General features: G+C 40.9%; 1 pseudogene; it reads left to right on the forward strand.

Moving 5' to 3' along the window:
• The first annotated feature begins 345 nt into the window (after positions 1–345).
• Positions 346–14,901, forward strand: part of LOC146802158 (uncharacterized) — a 55,032-nt pseudogene continuing 40,476 nt past the window's right edge.

The raw sequence follows: 14,901 nt of genomic DNA on the forward strand, positions 1-14,901 counted from the left end.
GAGCACACGTCCGCTCAGGGAACCTCTCCTCGACCCCCACCCCCCCGCCTTCGAGCACACGTAACTTGTTTTAGACGCATGCGCATATACCACCACGATGCGTTCACGTTACTGTTTTAAAAAACACATTTACCTAATTTTACGTCAGAAATGTGTCAAGAATTGTTTTCTATCCTATCGTGGTCACTCTGTCCGTTTGCCTATTTTCGAACGTTTTTCTAAGGCTTGTTGGCCTTCTTTATGTGCTGACGATAGACACTCTGACGTCAGTATACTGCCCCCTTTGCTGCCCGTGCATGCTTTGCCAGCGGGGCTGCTCCACTTGCGAGCCTGAGAGTGGTGGCTATGGGGAGCGACTCTACCTGCGATATTACGTGGGCCATAAGCAAAAGTTCGGTCACAAGTTCCTTGAGTTTGAGGTTCGACCAGATGGTAAGTTCCCGAGGCTGCTAGATGGGGAGTTTTACAGCACCTATCAGGAGCCTAGGCGCCTACCCGAAGAAGGTTCCTGCGTGCACATTGATAGGGACTTGGGCTGCCCTTCGAGTAGTGTCCTCATGAATTTATATTAAACACTAGTTTTGATAGGGTCAGAAACTGTACTAAGGCGGTTGTTCTGTTAAACCCAGTTTAACACCTTCAGTCTCATTGATTGCGAGAGAGGCATCGGTGTCCGGGAACCACATTGCACAGCCCACTTTTCTCTAGACGTGGGTCTGACACAGTGGTGCACGTATGCAGTTTAGGCAAATCCCGCATCTTAGTACACGTAACGCAGGGAGTAATTTAGAGTCATAGCCATATACCCTGTCCATGGTCCTTTGTGCTTGCGGGGGGCATTCTGATGATTTGGTTATTAAGAGCATTTCCGAGCGTGCCCATACATGCCAGGTCTGCACTCTGCAATAAACTCACACATCTTAGCCGAAGCATTGTATAGTAATTGCCTATTATATGCTTCATGTTGATAATATAACATAATAGAACCATCTTTATTCCGGATATGACAATAAAGGTGCTTGATACAGGAAGAAACATGGATCAAATGTGATGGTTAATATGCTGTTCGCAGGGCAACCTCAGATGTGTGTTTTGTTTTGTTTTTGTTTTGGCCAATAGCCAAAATTTATCACCGGGCCACAGTTTGAAAAAACAGAATTCTAGTTACAAATTTAGTCAGGTTGACACTACAGGACAACATTGCGATATATTTGTGTAGGATTTGTAATTTTGGATTTCCATCTAGTATTAATTTTTTTCTCTGGTGAATCAGACCTTTCTAAAAAAGGAGCGTTTCCTCTTTGGTTTCTGTTTTTTGGGTGTAGCCATACTTAGAAAGAAAGTCTTTAACTCGCTAGGCTTTTAGCAGAAAAACTAATTGGAGGCAATATAGATGCCAAAAAGAAAGCATTTAGGTAATCTAAGGAATGCAACGAACTTTAAAAAGTTGACCTGGGCATTTGGTGATCTAGATGGGCTGCTCGTGTTCCATATATGTGGGCTTTGGTTGTTGTTCTGTGATGACCTGTCTATGATGCTTAAAGACTTTGGGGCAGATTTACAAGGAAATGATGCGTTCTGCATTGATGTGTGTGTTTCCTTGTGCTGCAGTGATAGTAATATCACACCTATATCTGCAGTGATAGTGGTCTCATACCTGTAACTGCAATTATAGTAACAATACATGGGTATATGTAATATCCACTCAGAGTCCTTATTCCAAAATGCGTGAGTATTAAAATTTGTAATGCATTAGATTATTGTTATAAAAAAACATTAATAAAAGCCAGTACATTTACAATACAAAACTCACTAGTACAAATGCAATAGATTTCAAATTTACAACAAAGTGAGCTATTGCCATTTTGCATTACACCATTTGATTACTGCTTCACGAAGGGGAAAAAGACAATAACATTTACAATGCCAATAGCTGAAAACAATGTCATTGCAAGACCTATTGCATTGTAAATGCTTGTTGTTTTCTATAATGAGCTGGTGTACGAAGCTTTCCTCAGTGTCTTGTCTGGTGGCAGTAAGAGAAGAACCGTTGTTTATGTTCACTTTTTCAGTGATGCTTATAGAGAAGTTCTCAGAGAGCCCAAGTGAGCAGTATTGATAGAACGTGTGAAATATGTGCACAGTCCACCACTCTGCCTCCAATTCACATTAAGAAGTGTGCAGAAATGTGTACGTATTAATTACGGTGTCCAGAAGTCTTTCATGGCACACTTCGCAGTAACCCGTTTTCAATGCATGCTTTGTTCGAGCAGTGAACCCAGCTGATCGCTCTCACTGCTGGTGATATGATCAGAGATGTGCCCAGTCCACAAGCCCAACACTAAGAAGTAGTAACGTGTTTTACTTTACTCTTTATGTTGTCACCTATACTATGACTGCCAACAAAAGTAATTTTAAAACTTACATTATTAGCCAGGTAAGTAAGTGGTACTGTTTGTTCATCCTCGGCAGAAAAAAACGTTCGGAGTTTGCTTTGTTGGGATCTGCACTTTACAAACAGCTATCCACAGCTAAAGCCAAGTCCACTAAGGTAGCTTACTGACTGACATCATGCCTGTTCGTGTTACTTCCTCTTCACGGAGTCTATAAAAATGTGTGCCTCGAGGTGATGTCCCATTCATTTCCCCCTTTTCCGTATGTAATATCCTGCCTCTCCCCCACCGCCTCAGTAAGGCAATGCTCCCATTCCTCTAAATAGTGACGTCACGAGATAATAACTAAACACAACAAGGAACCTCAGGTGGACCTGCCAGTGACGCCTGTTATTGAAGGGGCGTCCCAGATCAGAAAGGAGCCCTTACAGCAAGATACGGTGATTTTTTGTTGTTGTTGCAGATTTATATAGCGGGAACTCGACCCGAAGTACTGGAGCGCTTTACATGTCACAGGTTACGTTACACATTCAGGCACCTGGAGATTAAGTGATTTGCCCAGAAGTCTAGCCGAAGGACCACATCCTCTGGTAGAGTGTGCCCGTCTTTGGCATAACCTCCGTATTAATTGAGTTTTACACAATTAGAAATTGGCCAATTGTTTCACTTTCCACATGTTCACTCTCTGCTTCCCACTCACCTTTACGCAGGTACCAAAACTCACAGGAAGACTTGCACAAGCTCTACGCACGTCCTGTAGCGCCGGAAGTGACTTCATTGCTCTGCAAGCACCAACGGAAAACCGTTTGGGTGCAATGGTATTTTAAAAGAGGTAGTGGCGCGGCTTCGCTTTTCTATTTAACAGACTGTGTGCGCCTACATCTGCAAGCAGGAAAACGATTGATTCTGGCATCTCAGGTAAGGAAGGGCATGTGGGACCGGTTGAGAGCAAATTGGATTCTGGATTATTCATGTGCTTACTCCCCCGTTTAGTTTTCTCATCTCTGTGCCCACGTAAGTAGCCTATACAATCAACGCTTATGACTACAAAACTCCAGTAACTAAATATTGAAAAGTGGGGGGAGGAGTCAAGATGTTCTTTTGAGCAGGTCTCTATGCTCCGACTGGGCCCACCGACATTAGTGGCCCTGCAGATGCTAGCAAGGTCCTGGAAGGGGGTATTGCTGCTGCCGCACACGAGGTGACCCACTGCTGGAGCGTCGCAGCGCTCACAGGGGCTCAAGAATTGACAAGGCCACTGCGGCAAGATGGTGACCGCAACCTTCCCGCTCTGCTAACTTGGAGCCGGGGTCGTGGGCTAGCCTGGGCCAGGAGAGTGCCACACAGTGCCTCCTGATGCTTGCTGTGTGTGCTGCATACTCCAGTGGTTCTGGCTGCCCAGAGGCAGCAGATTCGATACGTAACTGCACATCATGTAGTGAGTCCACCAAGGAGGCTCTTGCATGGATTGGAGCCGCCGAGGAGCTGAGGCTGCTCTAATGACTAGCTGGATTACAAGAAGGCGCACCCCTTGGATGAACTACTTCACATGCCTTAGAGACCGCTGCCCCGCAGGATGGTGTGATGCAGTTTTAAGTATAGTCACCATACAGCTCCCTGCCCCCTCCACCCTCAGACTAACCCTATGCCTGATTAAGAGTGCATCGGGATACGTATGGTGCGCATAGGTACGTTAAAAGGTCCTATGAGAAGGCCTGGGGTAAATTTCCGTTCCGCTCGCAGAAATTGCAATAATTTGACATTTTCGCGTTCCGCGGAGAGCGTGAAAATGTCAAAATTTCCGCAGTTTAGCGATAATTTGGTTCTTGCTCGCGCGCGATCGCCTTACCTGAATCCCCGCGTTCGCCGACAAGTTTTCCCGATCCGGTCGCGTTCTCCACAAGATATTGGATTGTTGGTAGCCATTTGCGCTGTCTCGCGACAGTTCGCGCCCGCAGTAACATCATGCGTCGCGCGATCACGCCTTTCTTCTCGCGATCATGCACCGCGAGAAGAGTGAAAACAAGATGGCCGCGCCCGCAAGCATCCGCATGGGTAAGTTGGCGAGCCGCGAACACGCAGAAAATACCGCGAACGGGCGGGAAAAAAACTTCCGCATCTTCGCGATATTTTCGCGTGTCTGCGGAGATTTTAAACATTTTTGCGATAATTTGCGAAAGTCGCTTTCGCAAATTCCGCCCACCCCTACCTATGAGAGTCGTCGAGTCACTATAGTGTATGCTTTATCTCTCACTTTTTCCATCACCCGCAAGCAGTTAAGAGGACCTGTCAGGCACTAGACAAAAATGTTTACCAAATAGGCTCAAAAACAGAATACACAAACCACCCACCCCGCACGGTGTTGCATTGTACCCAAGTAAACAGGCACTTTAGCGCCCCATATAAGTGTAGTAAGTGCTATATAAAAGGTACAATACAGAATGTCTCGACCCATGCCACAGAACCGACACTGAAGCTGAATAAATAAAGTGCAGCAGCTCCAAGTTCATAACTTATATTGCAGGCGTGCACAGTTAGCAGATCCTCTTTTGAGAATCGAGAACCTGAACATGGAATCCAAAAGCACTGACTCGAGAGTTGCTTATTTGTACCGTACGATTATATAAACTCGACCCTATTAAACAAAAGTATGCTTGCATAGCGGGTGAACACTTACATTGTGTTTTATTTGTGCTTTAGTTCTGGCAAGAGATACCTAGTTAACCTATGGTAGCATTCAAGTGTTCTCAGCAAATATCGTTTAACTGATGAGTTAAAAAAAAATATATGTTCAAGCATGCACACCGGAACATCTTGAAAACCTAGAAGGATTTGGATTTCATTAATCGTAATAATTCTCCCTTATCTCCAAACACTGATGGATCACATTTTTCTGCAACTAAATATAATATTCTATCCACCGACAACACAGGTTTTAACCATTAGAAAATTAAACATCATCATTTTTTCCTAAACAATATCAACTCCCGACCTCTAAGAATTAAGATAAATGTACACATCTGGTGTTTATTTTGATTTCTGTTGTGTTTGCTGAGGGAATACAATATAGGTTTTCGATTTCGTACGCTGAAATATGGATGTTTTAAGCCATGCTTAGGTAGTACTCTATTTACACTCAAATATTTTCATTTTGGTAAAGGAAACAATCGGCTGCTCAGCAAAAATAACACATCGAAACAAAAAGGGAATTGCTAGCAAATTATATTTAAGAAATGTAGAAAGTAGGCAGGACTGCGTGTAGGACTTGCTTGCAAGAAGATGCCCAGCTCGGAGGTACCAACCCACTGAACTGTTATCAAAATAAATACACTTGTGGTAATCAAAGTGTTCAAAATTCGAATTGTCTGGAATTCTAAATCTACTTTAAAACATTTCTGCAAAAAAGATGCTGCAAGGTATTTTTTTAATATCAAGGGCCAGATGTACTAAGCATAAGGTTGGTGTGGACTAGGGTTCCTGGAGTTTAGGGTTTAGGGCATGTTTGTTTCGTGCATATTGGAGGTGGCATGGATTGGCTGCGATTTGGTCTGTTTTCGTGCATTTTTTGCTGAATGTGGGTTGCTTTTGAATGGGCGCGAGTGGGATGTTTGGTATAAAAGTCGTACCCATTCCAGTGATGGGAACGGGGTGCAGCATGGTAAGATGTTGATAACAGGTGGGATTTGTGTCCCTACAAGTTTCAAGAGTATCAGTCAAGTGGGACTGGTAGAAAAGTAATTGTTTTAGAAGAGCTGGTGATTAGTGTTATCCAAGGTAATCGTAACGAGCAATGGTTTTCACCTGTGTGATTAATAAAAAGCTGTTTTTTGTTGTACGCTGTAGCTTGCTGAGTAGTTGTAAAATATAAGTTACAGAAAATCTGTTTAAGTGTTATGGCTTGTTTATGCACAAAAGGCAATATATTGCTCTATTACTAGTGAGGGTAAGTAATAGCAACATTTTGAAAAATGAAAGAGGGAAATGATAGAATAAATTGATGTAATAGCAATATGTTTTTCTAGGAGTTCTGACAACCTTGGTTCACTGCACGTGCAGCACCATTAAAATCATGGCAATAGTACTTGCTAGATAACTGCACTTGTGACTGTCTGTTTAGTAGTAATATATAGCAGTATTCTGCGTTTATCGGGGTCCTTAGAGCTTTTGTCCCCGGTGCGACTCCACCTGCTGCACCATTCAGATCAAGCCCCTTTTATCTGCCATGTAACTTCTTTTATAGTAGTAAAACATAGCAATATTACGTGTTTAGAGGCGTTCTGACAACTTTTGGGACCTGTGATACTACATCTGCTGCGCCATTCAAATCATGACCCTGTTGTCTGCAAGGTAACTGTACTTGTGACTGCCTGTTTAGTAGTAAATATAGCTTAGCCCTTGTACATTAACTTTACTTTTAGTGTGCGATGTTTATTACAACATTAAGAATTTGATCACAATGACCAAATAGGTTATGTTGAAAAAATCAATCTGATAATGACTATAAAGTGCAAAGAAATGTACTGAGGCATGAATAAGAAAGGCCATAAATGTTCAAAGGCTAAACCATCTGCTTTACACAACTAATACAAGCATTGGCATAGCCAATAAGTCTCGCCTTTGGGACCTTATAAGTGTTTAGCCATGCAACAGTTGATGCTGTTGTACCAATGATATTGTGCTGTATAACTAAATACTTATAAGGTCCCAAAGTCGAGACCTATTGCCTATGCCAATGCTTGTTGGTTTAGGCCTGTCAAGGCGCATAATTAATGTTTTTTAAGTTCTGTTTTTCAGTTATTTCTCAATAGATTATCTGATTTGAGTATCTTTACTATTGAAACTCTCCATGTGGACATTGAACACCACTTTAATCCTTAGGCATTAACAGGCATAGCATACCCATCGATTTTAAGAACGTTTTTTTTTTTTTTTTTAAGGACTGAGAAAGGAAGTGCAGATTCAAGCCCAGTTTCAGAACAATGACTGTAGGTGAAAATGTCTCTTTTTCGTCCCGAAAAACCGGCCTTTCCCAAACTGTAATTTCTGTGCATTTGTGAACAAAAAGCACCAAAATGCAAAGTCCACTGCTTTAACATTAAGGAATAGGCAACTTGGGAGGGAATCACATGCTTCTCGTTTGCTTTCTTTCTGATTACGTTGCCTTTTTCTGTGTTATCATGGCAGGAGTAACCCTCTGAAACACAAAACAATAATGCTGTGGTGACAGCTCTTGCCAGCATGTTCGGTGTAACAAAAATATGTTTTATGATTGTGCTGGGTATGTTTCACATGAATCGCACTCTCCCATTTGTTCTAACTGGAATGCACTGGTCTGGCGAGACTTATTGAGAGGGCTCCAAAAAGTGGAACCAGGCCCACCTAGAGCTACAGTGCATGTGCGCGGGCCGTGCTTTTGCGCGATTACTTTCACTTTCGCGGCCACTTTGATGTTTGATCGCGATCACTTTCGCGGCCGCTTGTTTTTCTTCCACTTGAGCAGCCTCTTAAATTTCCTCGCAATTGTTCTTGAAATTCAGAAGAGAAGGTCATTTTCAATTGCAAGTCTCCTATGGGGATTGCCTTTGAAAAGGAAGCTGATTTTCCCTTCTCTTTCCTAATAGCAATAAAAAACAAATGTCTCTGCAGATATCAGTTCGTGTAGGCATGTCACTTAAAAGACTATAAACAAAACGTGTAGTCCTCAATCCACATGATTGTGAGGTTGGGACGCACACTAATGATAGGGAATCTGTCTGCTTTCGCTGTCTCACGCAACCCACTTACTCATGTGAAAGATGCACCGAGAGCTTTGGGATTTTTAAGTCTATATTTATCCAGAGAGTGGCTAGAAGACTAGTTTCTCTATGTTCAACTGCACCTTCTAAAAGGCTCTGTCGGTTAACAAATAGCAGAATGATGGATACGTTTTGAAAAATTATGCATTTTTTTTTTTTGCATCTTTTAAATAGCGCGAACTCGACCCGAAGGTATTGGAGCGCTGTACGTGAGCACCGTATTTACATTACAAATTCAGGCACGGGGAGATTAAGTGATTTGCCCAGAGTCACAGGATGTGGACGCGACCTCGAGGCTCGAACCCTGGTTTCCTGCACTAAAGTCGGCAGCGTAGCCGACGGACCACATCCTCTCCCCTAGCTATTATGTCACGGTTCTAAACCTAACATGCGTCACTGTGACGCTAAGATATATGAATCGAGTAAAATGTCTCTTAACCCTTTCGATGCGCATGATGGAGCGGTTCCGTCATGTGCATCGGTTACGCTGTGCGGATGGCGGAACTGCTCTGTCATGGCCCCGCCCGCGCACGAACCCTTTAGCACAGCGCAGTAATCCGCGCCGCGCTGAGGGGGTTAATAGCATACGTTCTCAACTTGATTTATTGTCTGCGTTCTCTTCCTAGTATCTCAGATCAATCTATTAATAATGCTTTATACTACGCCATGCTCGCCACTATTGATGATGAACTGCCTTCCAGCAAGGCAAAACATGAAAACCAAACCCAAATTGTTTCCCTCATTCAAAACGAATTGAAAGAACTCTAAAAAAAAATTGAAGCATGCAGAATGACCGTCGCGACGCCTATGTGAGCAATCATTGAAAAATTATAATCGCTGTATAAACGTAAATGGTCCATCAAAAATACAAACTTTTCTTTTTTTTCTCACAGCATGTATCCTTAATGCAAGTTACAACCAAATGGAGATTTTAAGCAGTGAATGAACTTTCTTCCATGGTCAACTCCTTAAATGACTGTGTTCTTAAGCTTTGTGCGATCAACTGACCATGTATTTCAACCAACATTTGAGAGCCTCTGCTCTTTCATAGCTAGATCCTTTGTTACAGACAATTCTATTGGAATTCTTCCTGAACCAATAAATACATTGTGGACTAAATTCTCATTACTTGACCTGGATAATGTCGTACCTCTTAGCCCACTGTTTTGGTTCACTGCTTCACCCTATCCCTGTCACATTTCTTTATTTACTGTGTATGTTGCTGCAACATTAGTCAATATTGTTGATTCTTCACTTTCTCAAGGCACTGTTCCTGAAACTTTTAACATTGGCACTGTTATTACCCTTCTGATAAAAGACAGAACTTGATGAGATATTACCTTCAATTGACCAATCAGTCTGCTAACAACTGCTGCAAAAATCCTAGAGATAGTTAAAACCAAGCAATTGTGTCACTTTCTATAATCCAATCAAATATTGGACGATTCCCAAGCTGGCTTCTGCCCCCATTGCCGCATAGAATGTCTGTGCTGGCAGTAATGGATGATCAGTGCATGCATGCTGGCAACAGTCATATTAATGCTCTTATACTCCTACATATGCCAGAGACATTTGATACTGTGGTTCACTAGCTTCTTATTAGCCTTGGCATACAAGATAAAGTCAGCAGTAGCAGGCACAGATTGGTGGTAGGAGGGTAGGAGCGGGCGGGGGGAAGGAAGCAGGAGGTAGGGGGAGGATGTGTGAGGAAGCAGGGGAAGCATCTAAAAAAACAAGCATTTGCAATGCAATAGGTCTTACATTAATAAAAGTTTTAGCTATTGGCATTGCAAATTATAATGCAACGCCAATACCTCAAGCTTTCAGTAATGCGAGACCTATTGTATTGCAAATGCTTGTTTGTTTTTTTGATCAACATGGCTAAAGCCATTTGGGTTAATCTCATCTCTTCTTTCCGATCTTTCAGGGCGACTGTGTTCCCCTCTTCTTTCTCTTTCCTTCCCCTTCCTTTTTCTTTATATCCCTCTCCCCTTCAATTATCGTCCTACTCTTTTTATCATCGATATCTTTATTTTTGCAACTTCTGCTTATGGTACTTAATCGCACTATTTTTCTTCTTTCTTATGTCCTATGTTATTTCCCTCTCATGGTATTTATATCCTCTTCCTCTCCTTTCTCTTGACTTGCTTTCATTTTCTTGCTTATCATTACTTAAATTTTATTGATGCCTGGTTTTCGTGTTATCTCATGGAATGTTAAAGGTATTCGCAATCCTGTCAAAAGCAGGGTGTTTTATCTCATCTAGCGCGATTGAAATGTCATATTACATTGCTTCAAGAAACACACCTTAAATTGCAAGATTTGTCTTCACTGCGTAAACAATGGGTAGGAGATGTGTTTTGCTCTCCGGCAATGAATAAAAAAATGGTGTTATTTTGTTTCATAAGTCTCTAAATGTTCAGGTACAAAATGAGTTTCATGATAATAATGGTAGATGGTTGTTTATAAATACTATTGTTAATAATATCCAACTCTCCTTTTGCAATATTTATGGTCCAACTGGCATTGAGCTAAATTTTTGGAATGATTTTTCCACTCTTCTTTCCTCGCATGCTGTAGATGACTTGATTGTGGGCGGAGATTGTAATCCACTCATGGACCCCTTTCTTGATCAGAAATCACATGCCAAATATGTTCCCAATAAGTTGCAGAAAACTTTTCATAAAGCCGTTACTTCTAGACGTCTAATAGATACATGGAGAACTTCTCATCCCGACACTTTGGAATTTTCCTTTTTTCCCCCATTCATAGATCTCATTCCCGTATTGACTACAATTTTCTCACTCAATATGCCCTACAATTTATATCCAACTCAGAAATGGGCTCTATCCTTCTCTCAGACCACACCCCTGTCATTTTAGATATGGATTTCCTTTCACCTTCCCCTACATCTCGTCGCTGCTCTTTAATAATTCTCTTCTTAGATTCCCAGTTTATTGAGCAATTTACGCTTTTTATTGAGTAATTCTTTCGCAACAATCTTCCCTCTACTTCTCCATTTCATTTTATTTAGGATGCCTTCAAGGCCACCGCTAGAGGTGTCATTATTGATTTCGTATCTCGGAAGAAGGCTGTTCTAGAATCTTCCCTCTTCCTCAAACAAATCAAAACACTCGAACATCAATAATTCTATTGATACCCTATCTTCTCATATCAAAGCAAAAATGCAATATAACAAACACTCCTGGGAATCCGCATGTAGTAATCTCCTTAAATTTAATGCAAAAATGTGTGGTGGACTGAATAAAGCGGGCAAATCTCTCGCCAACTACCTTAAAATCAAAAAACAGAATTCCAAAATAGTAGCTATCACCGACAACTCGGGAGTTAGGCACACCACAGATGAAAAAATTCTTGATTGTTTTGTCCAATATTACACTTCCCTTTATACTCCAGAGTCTACCCCCCTCCTCTGCACAAATTGACTTTTTTTTTTTTCTTCTTTCAAACCATCCCTAAAACCCTGATAATCTTGCATCCCTTGATGTTCCTATCCTAGAAATTGAAATCATTAACACTATTAATCTCTTACCCAAAGATAAAACACCTGGCCCGGATGGCTTCACTGTTTGATTTTTCCTTCACTTTAAAAAAACTTTTAATACCCCATTTATTCTCACTGATCAATCATTTTCTTAGCAAAGTGGAGTCTAAGGGATCCTTCACTCAGGCAATGTTGTACTTAATTCCCAAAAGGACAAAGATCCCTCCTTTTGCAATAACTACAGGCCCATTTCTCTAATCAACACTGATTGCAAAATCTTTGCTAAACTACTCGCCCTCCGCATTAATAAAATTATCCCTGACGTCATCAATATTTATCAATCTGGGTTTGTCAAAGGTAGATCGATCACCAACAATTCAAGAACTTTCCTCAACATTATTCACTTTGCTTCTAAAATAGATTTGCCAGTGGCTGCCATCACACTGGATGCTGAGAAAGCGTTTGATAGGGTAAGCTGGGATTTTATGTTTGGTGCATTGAGATGGCATGGTTTTAGTCCCCCCTATTATTCGATATATTTAATTATTATACTCAGCTCCCTCTACTTCTATTTGGATAAATGGCTGCCAATCTAAATATTTTCCTCTCCTTAGAGGCACCAGGCAAGGATGTCCCCTTTCCCCACTTCTTTTTATTCTTGCGTTAGAACCCTTCTTAGAAAAAATCAGGCGCTCGCTGTTCTACACAGGCTTCCAATTTCAGAACATTGACATTAAGATTACTTCTTAGACAGATTATATTTTACTCTACATCTCTAATCCGTCCACTTCTTTACCTTCTCTTTATTACAAGAATACTCCCTAGTCTCTGGTTACAAATTGAATATTGATAAGACTGAAGTTTTACCTTTAAACAAATTCTGTCTTCCTCATATGTTTCATGGTTCAGGCTTTGAATGGAATCCCAGATGTATCAAATGTTTAGGAGTCCTCTATGCCAATACTATCAGGGAAATTATTAAAATCAACCATGCGTAAATATTTAAACTCTCCGTCCTGATTGAGGGTTGGTCCCCTCTTTTCTTATCCTGTTGAGGGAGACTAGCCACTTAAAATGATGTGTCTACCTATTAATTTTTATTTTTCAATGTTCCCAGTTTCCCTTCCGCTTTCCTTTTTTAGCACCATTAACCGTTCTCTAACAACATTTTTATGGAATAAGCGCAAAGCTAGGATTTCCCTCTCACCTACAGCAACCCAAAGAATTCGGTGTAGTCAATTTTCCTAATATCAACTGCTATCACTCACAAATATGGCCCTTTTTAGCAAACTCCTCTCTTTCTCCCTTAACGTGTTGGAGTACATTAGAACACCCGTAACTTTTTACCCTTATTTTTCACAGCTATTCGCTTGTCTCAACCCCCGAAACGTTTTTCCACTCCCATATTTAATCATTCCAAGGTTATAGCTCTCCTTATTTCGTTTCCATCTGTCCTCTGAAGATTTTTTTCTCCCAGTCTCCAATCTGGTACAATAAATTCTTAAAGATCAACAATAGAGTGCTTTTTTTGAAGACATGGATTGATAAAGGTATTATCACTTATGACCATTTATTGTTTCCCCGAGGGATTTCTTAGATATTCATGACTCGTTTGGCATTTCCAACACACATTCTCTTCATTATCCCTTACTGAAGGCCTCTCTAACTCCTTTCTCAAAGTTGCTCTCCTACTACCCCTGCTCAGACTTCTCCCCCCTCCACTTAACTTTTCTAACACACTCAAAGCTGCTATCATTTTCAAATTACTTTCCCGTCCTTTTGTAGAAAGATCTAAGTCTAAATTCGAACTTCTATGGGAGAAAGATCTAGCCCAGGAGTTTTCATTTCAGACTTGGGCTTCTATCTGGTCCAAAATACACACCTCTTCTCGATCTGCCAGCACCACACAAACTCTATATTTTTTCTATAACAGACTTTTTTTCACTCCCTCCGATCTGCTCAAATTCAGGTTACTAGAGTCCAAAAAATGCTGGTCTTGCTCTCGTGAGAATAGTGACTTTCTCCATATGTTTTTTCATTGCACGATGGTTAAATCATTATGGTCTAGTATATGGTCAAAACTAAACGACTTCTTATCCACAAATTTTCCTTTTCAGATTTTACATATATTTTTGGGTGGTTCTTCACCTTTATGGGATGTTCAATGTTATGTACGTAATTTTATTGACCTCTATCTAGCCATTTCTTTTCAGACTATCACCACCAACTGGAAGGATACATAAAACATTTCGTATCCTGCTTGGTGGAACCTGCTTTGCCATCACCATAGACTTAATCGTTCCTATGCCACCTCCGTACCTTTTATTAATCAAAAAGGATTTGTTATGGTCACCTTTAACCCATTTCCGTTTCAGACATATGCCCTGAATTACCCTTCTCCCTTTTTAAAGTACCCAATGTTATTTTTAATACTTTTCTAGTTTTAACTGTTTATAGAAGAATTTATTATTGAATATGCATTTCATACCTTCCCCTCCTCTCTTTTTCTCTTTTTTTCCCATTACCTTTTGAAAACTTTAAAAGGCATTTTTTCCTTTGTATAGTTTCTATTTCCCTCTTTTGGGAATGATTTGCATCTATTAATTATCCTCTTTTTTCCATTTATTGACATATGTCTGTTATGTTTTACTATATTTATCAATTTCAATAAAGCTTTCTAAACTTTAAAAAAAAATGAATCCCCATATGTAGTGGGAGGAGATGCGGCCCTAGGTATTAAGGATGTTTGCCCACTGTTTTGCCTGTTCTACAATTTGCATTTTTATAGCGCTTAGTACCATTTCTAGGGTCATACTTCAGAATCTGAGAACCCTTATACGGTTCCAGGGTACTAGTTGACTGTGGTTTAGTTAAACTGGTATGTTGACTTTGGGGGTTTACATTGGCTCATCATCCTGTGATTCTGGGCAAATCACTTAATCTCCTGGTTCCTAGAAAAAGTGAATGTGTCTGTCTGTAATGTAGCTGGCGCTCATGTCAAGTGCTCCAATACTTTCGGGTCGAGTTTGCGCTGTGAGGGGACAAGTACTCGTTGAAGGTCTCCAATCTCTGCCTGCTGCTACTCTTGGGAACTCTACTACAGACTGTGCCTGTGAACAGCTCGTATGACCAGATTATGCACAGTGTAATTTATAGTATGTTGATTTTTCTTGGACCCCTGTGGTTTGTAGGGAGCACAGGCGGTCCC

This window comes from Triturus cristatus, chromosome 8 (assembly GCF_964204655.1).
Source record: "Triturus cristatus chromosome 8, aTriCri1.1, whole genome shotgun sequence".
NCBI lineage: Eukaryota > Metazoa > Chordata > Amphibia > Caudata > Salamandridae > Triturus > Triturus cristatus.